We start from the raw sequence: 13,818 nt of genomic DNA, 5'->3' as shown, positions 1-13,818 counted from the left end.
ACTATTTTCTTAAACATTATTCTGATAGCAAGACTATATTTTCAGGGTACAAGTTTAGATATGCGGTGCTGCCCAATCGTTCAGCCCAATGAATCCCCGCTCTTTTTCCCTCTAACCCATTTCACTAACTAAATCAAGCCAATCTAGACTGAACCAAACCTAGTCTCACCTAATCTAACTCAGCTACATTGGCATAAGATAGTTTCGTTAATTAATGTTTGGTTAGGTTTAGTTGGGTGAGACCTTGGGCCGCGCTGCTCCTGGTGTAGGTTTAATGGGTCTACCCAGCACTTGGGAACCCGTACATGCCTGAACAGTGTGCCAGACGTACGATTCGAGTGAACCACCTTCACTCCCTTGTATCAGCCATTATTATTATTATTTTTTTTTTTTTCAAAACTTTGAATTAAAATTTTCAAGTAAAATCTAACCAGATCTGACCGAAATGCTTCGGCGGTGTGGTAATACGAGTTGTTGTTCCTCCACCATTATCACTTGTGAGTAGCTCATAAACTTCTTAGTCCTCTCCACAACCCAACATTTCGACGTGCCAGGAGTGCTCATAACCCAATGCGAACTTTTCTGCATTACTCATACGGCTTAAGAGCTACTCTTAGAAGGTTTATGAGCTGCATCCAGCTCATAACATACTTATGACCTTTTCTGCATACCGCTCCAGGCTTTCTATGGTTTCCCTGCGCGAACTGTTTCCTGCCTGAAGGGTTGGACGTCTACGAAAAGACGTAGAAAATTGCAGGGTGGTATCATCAGCATAGGAGTGGATAGGACAAAGAGTTTAGTTTAGAAGATCATTGATGAATACTAGGAAGAGGAAGTGAGAAGTGACAGTGGGTGACAGGACATAATCCTGAGGAGCACCACTGTTAATAGATTTAGGAGAACAGTGTCCGTCTACCACAGCAGCAATAGAACGGTCAGATAGGAAACTTGAGATGAAGTTACAGAGAGAAGGATAGAAGCCGTAGAAGGGTAGTTTGGAGATCAAAGCTTTGTGCCGGATTCTATCAAAAGCTTATGATTTGTTTAAGGCAATAGTAAAAGTTTCACCAAAATCTCTAAAAGATGATGACCAAGACTCAGTTAGGGAAGCTAGAAGATCACCAGTAGAGCAGCCTTGATGGAACCCATTTTGGCGATCAAATAAAAGGTTGTGAAGTGATAGATATTTAAGAATCTTCCTGATGAGGATAGATTCAAAAACTTTAGATAGGCAGGAAATTAAAGCAATAGGACGGTAGTTTGAGGGATTAGAACGATCACCCTTTTTAGGAACAGGCTGAATGTAGACAAAATTCCAGCAAGAAGGAAAGGTAGATGTTGACAGATAAAGCTGAAGGAGTTTGAGTAGGCAAGGTGTAAGCACGGAGGCGCAGTTTCGGAGAACAATAGAAGGGACCCCATCAGGTCCATAAGCCTTCCGAGGGTTAGGCCAGCGAAGGCATGGAAAACATCATTGCGAAGAATTTTAATAGGCATCGTGAAGTAGTCAGAGGGTGGAGGAGAAGGAGGAATAATCCCTGAATCATCCAAGGTAGAGTTTTTAGCAAAGGCTTGAGCAAAGAGTTCAGCATAGATATAGATGTGATAGCAGTGGTGCCATCTGGTTGAAATAAAGGAGGGAAAGAATAAGAAGCAAAGTTATTGGAGATGTTTTTGGCTAGGTGCCAGAAGTCACGAGGGAGTTAGATCTTGAAAGATTTTGACACTTTCTGTTAAAGTGAAGGAGTTTTGGCTAGTTGGAGAACAGACTTGAAATGGTTCCGGACAGAAATATAAAGCGCATGAGATTCTGGTGATGGAAGGCTCAAATGCCTTTTGTGGGCCACCTCTCTGTCATGTACTCGTATAACATGAGAACGTTAAACCACCCTTCCAAACCTTCCAAACCGAGGTTTGGAAGTTTTAGGTCGAGAAAAAGAGTGAGGAATGTACGCCTCCATGTCAGACACTATCATCTCTGTTATACGGTCGGCACACAGAGGTAGGTCTCTGTTACGGAAGCAGTAGTCATTCTAAGGAAAATCAGCAAAATATCTCCTCAGGTACCCCCCCAACTTAGCAGAGGCAAAACGCCAGAGGCACCTCCGCTTAGGGGATCTTGAGGTGGGATTGGAGCGATAGGACAATATACAAATATGAATGAGATTGTGATCGGAGGAGCCCAACGGAGAAGATAGGGTGACAGCATAAGCAGAAGGATTAGAGGTTAAGTAAAGGTCAAGAATGTTAGGTGTATCTCCAAGACGGTCAGGAATAGGAACAGCGTTTTGCTCCAGTTTCTCTAGGTCGTGGATGATAGCAAAGTTAAAGGCTAGTTCACCAGGATGGGCAGTGAAGGGAGAGGGAAGCCATATATATATATATATATATATATATATATATATATATATATATATATATATATATATATATATATATATATATATATATATATATATATATATATATATATATATATATATATATATATATATATATATATATATATATATATTTTTTTTTTTTTTTTTTATTTATTTTTTTTTTCTTTTTTTATGTAGGAAGGACACTGGCCAAGGGCAACAAAAATCTAATAAAAAAAAAATGCCCACTAAAATGCCAGTCCCATAAAAGGGTCAAAGCAGTTGTCAAAAATTGATGAATAAGTGTCTTGAAACCTCCCTCTTGAAGGAATTCAAGTCATAGGAAGGTGGAAATACAGAAGCAGGCAGGGAGTTCCAGAGTTTACCAGAGAAAGGGATGAATGATTGAGAATACTGGTTAACTCTTGCGTTAGAGAGGTGGACAGAATATGAGTGAGAGAAAGAAGAAAGTCTTGTGCAGCGAGGCCGCGGAAGCAGGGGAGGCAAGATCAGAAGAGCAAGTTAGCAAGATCAGAAGAGCAGTTAGAATGAAAATAGCGGTAGAAGACAGCTAGATATGCAACATTGCGGCGGTGAGAGAGAGGCTGAAGACAGTCAGTTAGAGGAGAGGAGTTGATGAGACGAAAAGCTTTTGATTCCACCCTGTCTAGAAGAGCAGTATGAGTGGAACCCCCCAGACATGTGAAGCATACTCCATACATGGACGGATAAGGCCCTTGTACAGAGTTAGCAGCTGGGGGGGTGAGAAAAACTGGCGGAGACGTCTCAGAACACCTAACTTCATAGAAGCTGTTTTAGCTAGAGATGAGATGTGAAGTTTCCAGTTCAGATTATAAGTAAAGGACAGACCGAGGATGTTCAGTGTAGAAGAGGGGGACAGTTGAGTGTCATTGAAGAAGAAGGGATAGTTGTCTGGAAGGTTGTGTCGAGTTGATAAATGGAGGAATTGAGTTTTTGAGGCACTGAACAATACCAAGTTTGCTCTGCCCCAATCAGAAATTTTAGAAAGATCAGAAGTCAGGCGTTCTGTGGCTTCCCTGCGTGATATGTTTACCTCCTGAAGGGTTGGACGTCTATGAAAAGACGTGGAAAAGTGCAGGGTGGTATCATCAGCGTAGGAGTGGATAGGACAAGAAGTTTGGTTTAGAAGATCATTGATGAATAATAAGAAGAGAGTGGGTGACAGGACAGAACCCTGAGGAACACCACTGTTAATAGATTTAGGAGAACAACAGTGACGTCTACCACAGCAGCAATAGAACGGTCAGAAAGGAAACTTGAGATGAAGTTACAGAGAGAAGGATAGGAACCGTAGGAGGGTAGTTTGGAAATCAAAGCTTTGTGCCAGACTCTATCAAAAGCTTTTGATATGTCCAAGGCAACAGCATAAGTTTCACCAAAATCTCTAAAAGATATATATATATATATATATATATATATATATATATATATATATATATATATATATATATATATATATATATATATATATATATATATATATATATATATATACAGAGTAATCTACCATAGTGAACGACAACTTGGATGGGGGACCATTGATATAATGACCTGTACAAAATAAAAGAAAAGTTAGTAACTGGACAGATGCGTAATGTAATTATTGCGCAACTAAAATCTGTAAGGTGACAAACTGTAAGAACCACCTTTTACTTTGCACTCAGCGTTGGCTCATGCCGACCACACAGGAAAGCTGGCAAGGGATATTACGCTTCTCCAGCAGCTCCCAGTTAATTTCATCATCCCGGTGACTCTTCATGGCAAAGTCTGCACTACTTCCTCGAACATTTAACGATTATAAGACATTTCAATAATACTGGGATATGTGGGGTGACTAATGAGCGATTTGGGATCCTCACATATTCCCGCGGCACCGTATAGGTGACGCCAGTATTCACGGACCAGTGCATAAACAGCCGGTGCGTGAATTTTTCCCTCGAGATTCTCTGCTTCATGTCCTCTTTATACAATTGTCTAATCTCTAAACTTTCTTATTCTAGAATATATCCATGGTCCACAGTATTCTCTCAGTATATATACAGGAAGAATGAAGTGTCACGTAGGACATCTAATGGCATCAAATGGGTATCAACAAAAGATCTATTTCAGTAATTATTCAGTGTGAAGCGGTGCTGACTGGAAGCTAAGTTGAAGCTTTATACTCATGTTACCAGACACGTCACTATACGTTCATTCATCCTCGATAATAGCAATATGTTAACACTATGCTGATTAAAAATGTAAAGAATATTTTCTCCTAGTTAATCATATTTTCTTTATGTGGCAAAAAAAAAAAACTGTCGACAACGCATGGATTATTTGATACTCGTCCATTTTATTTTGGGGTATGTCATCAACGGCACTCCGTCATGTTTGTTGCTGAAATGTTTCAGATTTCTTAGACGGACGACTGAGAGAGAGAGAGAGAGAGAGAGAGAGAGAGAGAGAGAGAGAGAGAGAGAGAGAGAGAGAGAGAGAGAGAGAGAGAGAGAGAGAGAGAGAAATATATATATATATATATATATATATATATATATATATATATATATATATATATATATATATATATATATATATATATATATATATATATATATATATATATATATATATATATATATATATATATATATATATATATATATATATATATATATATATATATATATATATATATATTAAGTAACACCAACAAGTGGTCAGTGCTGCCGACAATTGACCAACCACGGATAACCAATATATTAATTTTGTGACTTACATCACTACTAAAATTATGCTTATATTGACCAGCACTGTGCATTGTTTAGTATTATTATAAATATGCACAAAATGAAGATGAGTAAGATGTAGGTAAAACTAGCCTTGGTGCATAGATGAGTATTTGAATCCACATCTGCATATTTACTCTCCCTCCCTGTATTATGTGTGTGTGTGTGTGTGTGTGTGTGTGTGTGTGTGTGTGTGTGTGTGTGTGTGTGTGTGTGTGTGTGTCTGTGTGTCTGTGTGTGTGTGTGTTACTCAGACAGCTATTGCTTTAGCAATGGCACTCATTTATTGTTGATGAAAGAGATACAACCTCAAAAGTTCTTATCTAGCCCGGCCAGTTTTATGCTACTGATGTTATGTCACTAGTTGCAAGTAGGACTCTGAATGTTTTCTTCAGAGACGCTGTCTTTTATAGCTATGCACAACCCCCTCGGGACACATGTGCCATGAATCGTGCAAGACATTAAGGCAACAAGGCAACAATAACTATTTACATCACCTACAAAATCTAAGTTATTTCTTGTCGATATTTCCACCACCAGACAAGGAAAGATAATCTGAAATACTGTTATATGATAAGTGAACACGCTATTGTAATGATTAGTTATACATTCTCGCGCAGCAGTGTGTAACGCAATAAGATACTTCAGGTTCTCCCAACCACTGCCACTAAAATGCAATGTTGATTATGGGATGAGCATCGAAGTGCACACCCATGATAAGCTTAGTTAAGGAACAACACAGACTAGAGGCACTCCGTTTCTCTTCATCAGTTTTTCGCCTCTCTTCATTCATACCCTCCGCCAGCACTCTCCTTCAAGGCGCCATCTGGGACACGCCTATTAATAGCAAATTCCTAATAATGGGTGAGTGGCCGCGCGGTGCTGGGACTGGGGAATGGTGGGGGACGAACGTGAGAGGTTGAAACAACGCTCAATGGTGATGATTTATTTGTGGATGTCTGTCTGTGTGTATGTGTGTGTGTGTGTGTGTGTGTGTGTGTGTGTGTGTGTGTGTCGTCGCTCGCTCTGAATTTCTCTCTCTCTCTCTCTCTCTCTCTCTCTCTCTCTCTCTCTCTCTCTCTCTCTCTCTCTCTCTCTCTCTCTCTCTCTCTCTCTCTCTCTCTCTCTCTCTCTCTCTCTCTCTCTCTCTCTCTCTCTCTCTATATATATATATATATATATATATATATATATATATATATATATATATATATATATAAGTAGCAGTACGTAGCCTTGACCTTTCAGTGTTATGTGTATGCCATGTTTCCATCTGTGTCTCCACTTCATGTATGTGAGTCACTAACAGCTAAAAGTTAGAGGATGAAAACCAGTACTTTATCCTGCACTATCTCAAACTACGAGATCCATCCATTTATCCCATCTGTCATAATAAAACACACATGTGTAGTGTTGTTGTGACCACACATTACCGCAGGACTGTTTAGCTTAAACATACCTCCATCTTTTCACCGTATTCATATAATCTTATTGTTTCAAGTCTTACCTAAATGTAAATATCAAATGAGGTTCGTTATAATCCTGTTCCTGGTGGTGGGTGATCTACACCTCACCGCTGTCATACCACACCATCACTCCATCTCTTTCAAAACAATAAATGTCATCCAAACCCCGACGACCAATGCTTCTCCTTATAGCTGGAAGGCAACAATATGGATCCATGCTGGTATTCGCCGTCTTGACTCAGATCCATTTACGTTGTGAGAATATTTAGCGGGGAAGGATTTATGTTTATATATAACCCATGGCGCGCAGAGGGAGGGTGGCGTCGGGATAAGGGGAGTGAACTGTGTTGGTGCAGAGGAAGAGTGAAAGCGAGAAAAGACAACTAAAGATGAGTAAAAACGGAGATAAGCACAGTCCTTTCTATTTTCATCAATGAAGCAGCACCATATTCCCGCAACCTGCCTTCTGTCTCCCAGCCGGGATGTAAAGATGTGTTATTATGAACTTTGTGAGCATGTGATGTCCTGATGCCCGCTATGAGAGTGTGTACCAAAATAGAGACAGCACACCTAACCTATACTCTCTCTCTCTCTCTCTCTCTCTCTCTCTCTCTCTCTCTCTCTCTCTGTGTGTGTGTGTGTGTGTGTGTGTGTGTGTGTGTGTGTGTGTGTGTGTGTGTGTGTGTGTGTGTGTGTGTGTGTGTGTGTGTGTGTGTGTGTGTGTGTGTGTGTGTGTGTGTGACATGCTAACAGATGAGAAGTCGAGAATATCCATTCTCTGGTGAAGATATGAAATTAATGAATGCATGGGACGAAATGGGGAGGCGAGCCGCGGCCAGTAAGGAGCGTGATGGCAAGACGTGAGTGAATGAATGATCCGCCCGGTAAGCCTCGAGTACTGCACCTGCTATTGTTATCGCACACACACACACACACACACACACACACACACACACACACACACACACACACGCGCCCACATGCGGGCGCACACACACACACACACACACACACACACACACACACACACACAGTGTAACAGCAACACAAAGCTTGAGAGCGAGTGTCTGAACTTGAGTCCAGCAATGCAAGCGCTTTGTTACCTTATCTGAAATACGTGCGCAGCTTCAAGAAAATTTGACAATAAATCTCTTCATTAGGTTTAAACATGCATAGTATCAGCGACCTTAGAAGCCCTGCCTCTATTCATTTTCTAGAGATGTGAGAAAGAGCTTATCTGATGGAACTTCTTCAATAGAACGCTACTTTGTTTCGGTAAAGAGAATTGTGTATTCTAATGACTAGCGATACTAAGTTAGACTTGCAACCATCCCGTGAAAAATGTAGTGCGATGTTGCAGGAGAAGTGTAAACATTTGTGTCACGAGAGGGGGAGGGGAAGTAACTGTATGTGGCGTGCATAGGGGATGGTGAGGAAGTGCGAGAAGGCGGTTGTGGTAGGTGTGGTGGGAGAGTGGGTTTGTGGTAGGTCTGGCGGAAAGTAGTTCTGTTGTGTATGGTGAGGGAAGATGAGAGTGGAGCTGCTGTGGCTGTAGTATAGTCCCGCCGTGTGTGGTGAGAGAGCAGGGATGAGGAAGCTGTGGTGGGAAACTTAGGCTGTGGTAGATGTAGTGAGGGAGTTAGGGAGTGAGGCTGTAGTAACAGTGTTGGGAGAGTGGAGTTGTAGAGGTGAGGTTGGAGTTGTGGCTGTATGTAGTATGACTAGGGAAGAATGTGTTATTGTGGGCTGTCATGAGTGAGGTGGAGACGAGTCAGTGTAAGGGAAGCGGGATGTTCTTGCAAATTACTGGAGGACATGACGTCAAATACTCAGGAAGTCTCCCTCCCACGTCACAATTCGCGCATAATCATTATTCTAAACCACATTCTCATTATTATTTCCTACAGCTTTCCTCTTGACATACACATTTCCACCCGTCTTTCCGGCAAGTTCTCTAGACTGTCATCCGATGCAAAACAAATAAATAAATAAATAAAATAAAATAAATAAAAAAATAAAAAATAAATAAATAAATAAAATAAATAAATAAATAAATAAATAAACTAACCCCATTAACGGAGATGGCGGTCTTTTACGTTCATATTCTTAATTCAGGCAAAACGTAATGCACGTCCCTGAGAAAAAAAATTATAAAATAAATAAATGAATAAGAAAGTAACGACTTCTCTCACAGTATTGGTGACACTTGATGACGTCATCAGTCATCTTTATTCGCGCTCTGGATCCTATTAATGTAGCTCAGGCAGTCGTCACTGCCTGTAGTGAAACCAATAAGCTCCAACCGATACTACTAACGTATCCCATGTGCTCGTCAGAGAGCCAGCTGATTTATGATGTTGCTTTCAGTTCTGAGGTGGTTTACATTTTCAGATATATTGTTGTCAAAAGACGTTAAAATCACCTCACCAGTATGCTATCAGCAAAATCTTCCCGCACAATTCACTAGATTTTTTTTTTCCCAAGGTTATTATTATTATTTATTTATTTTTTTCAGGAATGCCTTCAGCTAACCTTAATATATCTATCGGGAGTCTTGTCAGTCACCTGCGACACGTCGCACTGTCAACAGCTGAGAATTCAGCCACCCAGTCAGTTGCTGAAAGCTGGCTTCAGCATTATCCATTACTGTTTCTCCATCAGACACGTATCTGACGGCTCCCTCGCCCACACTATCATCATTAGTGATGGACATGCATTAGGATGGATGGGAGAAGAAAGAGGAATATTTACAGACAGCGACGTTTAAGCATGGTTCGTATTTTCTACGTGAACTTGATTATCAGATGCTTTTTCAAGTGTGTGTGTGTCTGTATATATATATATATATATATATTATATATATATATATATATATATTATATATATATATATATATATATATATATATATATATATATATATATATATATAAATATATATATATATATATATATATATATAGTATATATATATATATATATATATATATATATATATATATATATATATATATATATATATATATATATATATATTTGGTCATCCATTGAGTTTGGTGGCGACTACAGACCTGTCCCCAGGGGCTCGGGTGGTTGACCGCCGCAGCAACAAAGGCAAGATATCCTGCAGGTTCTCGTGCTGTCCCCCGCCCCGCAAGTGCATCCTGAGGCACTCACACTTCAAGACAGTACTGATGGCACCATATGGGGAGAAGAAGAGCCAGAATGTGAAAGAAGACAAATTCAAGTGTGATCATTCTCAGTAAAAAGAAATTAGTGATGTGATCATGTGTGGCAACTTTATTTCCACAATATATGACAGGGGAGACATATGTCAATATTTCCTTTTTATTGTTGTGTCTATATAACTTTGCATTATGTAATTCACTGGAGTGGCACTCAGATACGTTATCATACGTAAGAAAGTACTGGTAGTAGCGGAATATTATTCTGTGAAGATCCCTTAAATAAACAAATGTCATAACTAAGAAAAATTATATTTCTAATTTGTCAAACCCAAAGTCAGTCAACACTAAATTGATATTATTCACGATAATCCCGTATGCGTTTTTTTTTTCATTTTGAATATATTTAAAATATATTTTGTTCAACTTATTATGAGAAAACTACCTCGGCGCCAGGTGTTCTGCTGATTTCCTCTCTCTCTCTCTCTCTCTCCTCTCTCTCTCTCTCTCTCTCTCTCTCTCTCTCTCTCTCTCTCTCTCTTCTCGTCTCTCTCTCTCTCTCCTCTCTCTCTCTCTCTCACTCCGTTGGCTATTGCATGAAAATTAATATGACGACAGAAGGTGTTTTATAGAGAAGCTCTTTCTCCCTTTATTTTCTTGCCTCCCACAGCTTCCCTCGTCTCGGTTCACGATTATGTGGGGAGAAACCAGATATAGCATGTATAATCAACTACATCAAAGCAGCACATACAAACACGGCAAGCTGCTGCCTATTTGTGTGCGTTACTCTGTAGTTCCGATGCTTCTTACGCTTGGCAGTGATACAAAGCGGCATTACAGATGCTTAAGTTTCATGTTTTTAGTAGCAATAGTACGAACATTTTTCAATAAAGCATTGTGTTCACGCAGATCTATATGTGCGCAAATTATTATGTTTTTTTGTTTTTTTTTTCGTAAACTGCTACTAGTTTTCAGATTTATTTTCATTATGTCCGCAGCCATAATTGAGTCCTAAAGCGGAATAACGTTTGCACATCTTTTCCACATGTGATGCCACAGCAGCAGCAGCATCAGCAGCAACAACAACAACAACAACAACAACAACAACAACAACAACAACAACAACAACAACAACAACGATGACCAAAATTATGACGACGTCGACAACAACGAAGACGATGATTATGAAAATGTTGGTGGTGATGATGATGATAATGAAGAAGATGATAATAATAATGAAAATTATAACAATAATAATGATAATAATATTAATAAATATAATAATGATAATAATAATAATAATAATAATAATAATAATAATAATAATAATAATAATAATAACAATAATAATAATAATAATAATAATAATAATAATAATGATAATAATAATAATAATAATAATAATAATAATAATAATAATAATAATAGTAATAATAGTAATAATAGTAATAATAATAATGATAATAATAATAATAATGATAATAATAATAATAATAATAATAATAATAATAATAATTATTATTATTATTATTATTATTATTATTATTATTATTATTATTATTATTATTATTATTATTATTATTATTATTATTATTATTATTACTATAATAACGCGAGAAATCCTGTATCAAAGTCGACGACCTTTGGGTAAAATAAGACAAAAACACCGCATATTCTTGTTCTTGTTCATATTAAAACTATGCAACCATGTCATGAGAAGGAAAATGCACGATCGTCCTCTTTTAACAAAGAAAATAACTATGGATGAAGGAAGTGGACCAGTGGGGGGCACTTGGTGTGGGGGAGTATTGCGTCACAGTGACGTCAACACGGACGTAATTTGGGTTCAATTGAACTTTATTGCAAAATTGTGAGGTTAGTTGTCGGCGCTTAGCGTTTCTCACCAATCTGCTGGTCACATTTGCGTCACAACTCCAAGCCGGCAGGAAGTGGCTCAACGGAATATAAAGCATTCTTCACCTCCTCCTTGCATCTAATTGTATACATTTGTCACCTTCCTGATGTACGTTTTTTTTTTTTTTTTACTTTTTATTGTGTGTGTTTGTGTGTGTGCGTGTGTGTGTGTATGTGTATTCATTTGTGTGTTTATGTGTGTGTGTGTGTGTGTTGTGTGTGTGTGTGTGTGTGTGTGTGTGTGTGTGTGTAAGCAGCATAACTGTTCTTCATCGTAGTGAGCCTTCATTGAGATCCGAGATACTCGTCTGTAAGGCCTTTAATCATTTACAAAAGTAAATAAACAGACATACATATAAATAAGTAAATAATTAGATAAATAAATAGATAGATAAATAACAAAGTATAAAAAAAATCTCACAGCAAACATCAAGTAAATATCTATGACCGAGGTATTTTTCAAATTCGAGTTTATTTATTTATTTTATCTATTATTATTATTATTTTTATTTTTTTATTTTTTTTTAGTTTCATTATCAGTGAATAAAGATATAATTCTATTTTTATTTGAAATAAGGTTACTGACAAGCTGACCCTCTCTCATCTGTCCTCTTCATCACTCTCGTGAACCACTACAATATATTTGTATTGATAGATTTTCTTGGTCCATGTCCAATGTCACTAAACTTAGCGATGGATACATAATGCAGGACACATCACCAATAATAATGAATGTGACGCCAAGGAGAGATGGGGAGGAGGAAGAAGAAGAATCGTTTTCTTAACTCGTGCCTAGCTTCTCCTAGCCACGTCACCCCACACACACACACACACACACAACACACACACACACACACACACACACACACACACACACACACACACACACACACACACACACACACACACACACACACTTCAGTTCACTAATCACTGGGTATTAATTCAGTCCTTAGCCAACAGCGTCTTCTGCTGCTTTAAATATTTGGCCTTTTCTCTTTTTTTTTCTTTCTTGTCTCTGTGGACACCACCTTTCCGTTCACAGTGCCACAGTACCACGATCCATCAAGAGTTCACTTGTCTATGCCCATTTACCTTTTGAGAGGGATTTCAGACCAAAGCAACCTAAAGATAAGAAAATATTGCAACACTTAGGTGCACTAACAAAAGATGGGGACCCAAAACTCTTCGTGCGTGGCAGCTGCTGCTCACGGTGATTTCGTTCGTGTTTTTATGTATTTGGCTTGTGTGTTGGTCTTTCCTGGTGCGAGGACACCTTCGGGGAAGGTCAGGGAAGGAACATACACGAGTTCCTATACAAGAAAGGAATGCCACGCGAGAGCGAGGAAGATCAAATGATGTTTCATTCACTTGTAGGCGAATACATAATATATCGACAAGTTGACTGAATGGTGAACAATACCTGATGTATCACTGACGTGGCACAAAAAGCTGCCACTACCTCTGTCTCCATTACCATGTATGACACACAGTAAGAGGCGTTTAATTTGTTATAGTCATGTACAAGTGTTACAGACTGCTTTCTTAATATTGAGAATCTTTCGCAGTAGCCTGGAGAAATTAGTAATGTAAAGGCAGAGAGGAAGGATTGCCGACAGTCAACGACCTGAGCCTGATCGTCTAGGCCGTAATCTGCTGCCTCTAGTTCTTCAGAAAATAACAGAATAAGACGCGGTTAATAACGTGTCCGTGTGACCGTCGCGTCGTTGTTCCCCATCACAAGCTGGATAAAGAACAAGCTCTAACATGTACTAAGTCTTAACGAGTCTTGACTTAAAAGGTAAATAAACAAATGCTTAAATGGACCCTTGTCAAATGTTTCTTACCTACCAAGAGCTAAAGAGCGAGAGCGGCATGACCTTAGAAACCGTTTGCAGTTACTTTGATTACCTGTCAGTCAACAGACCAAGAGGATTCCAGTCCCTTCACCTTCTGCTGCGTCTCATTCCCTTTATTTTCTCCTTCCCTCATGCCTCTCTTTCATCACTCTCTTCAGCGTAAACTATTACAGATCCTTACAGTAACCTTCAAGAATGCTGACACTCTTAGCTGAGTATCTC

This window comes from Scylla paramamosain, chromosome 4 (genome assembly GCF_035594125.1).
Source record: "Scylla paramamosain isolate STU-SP2022 chromosome 4, ASM3559412v1, whole genome shotgun sequence".
Taxonomy (NCBI): Eukaryota; Metazoa; Arthropoda; class Malacostraca; order Decapoda; family Portunidae; genus Scylla; species Scylla paramamosain.
The sequence above is the reverse complement of the archived record's forward strand: the minus strand, read 5'-3'. Positions refer to the sequence as shown.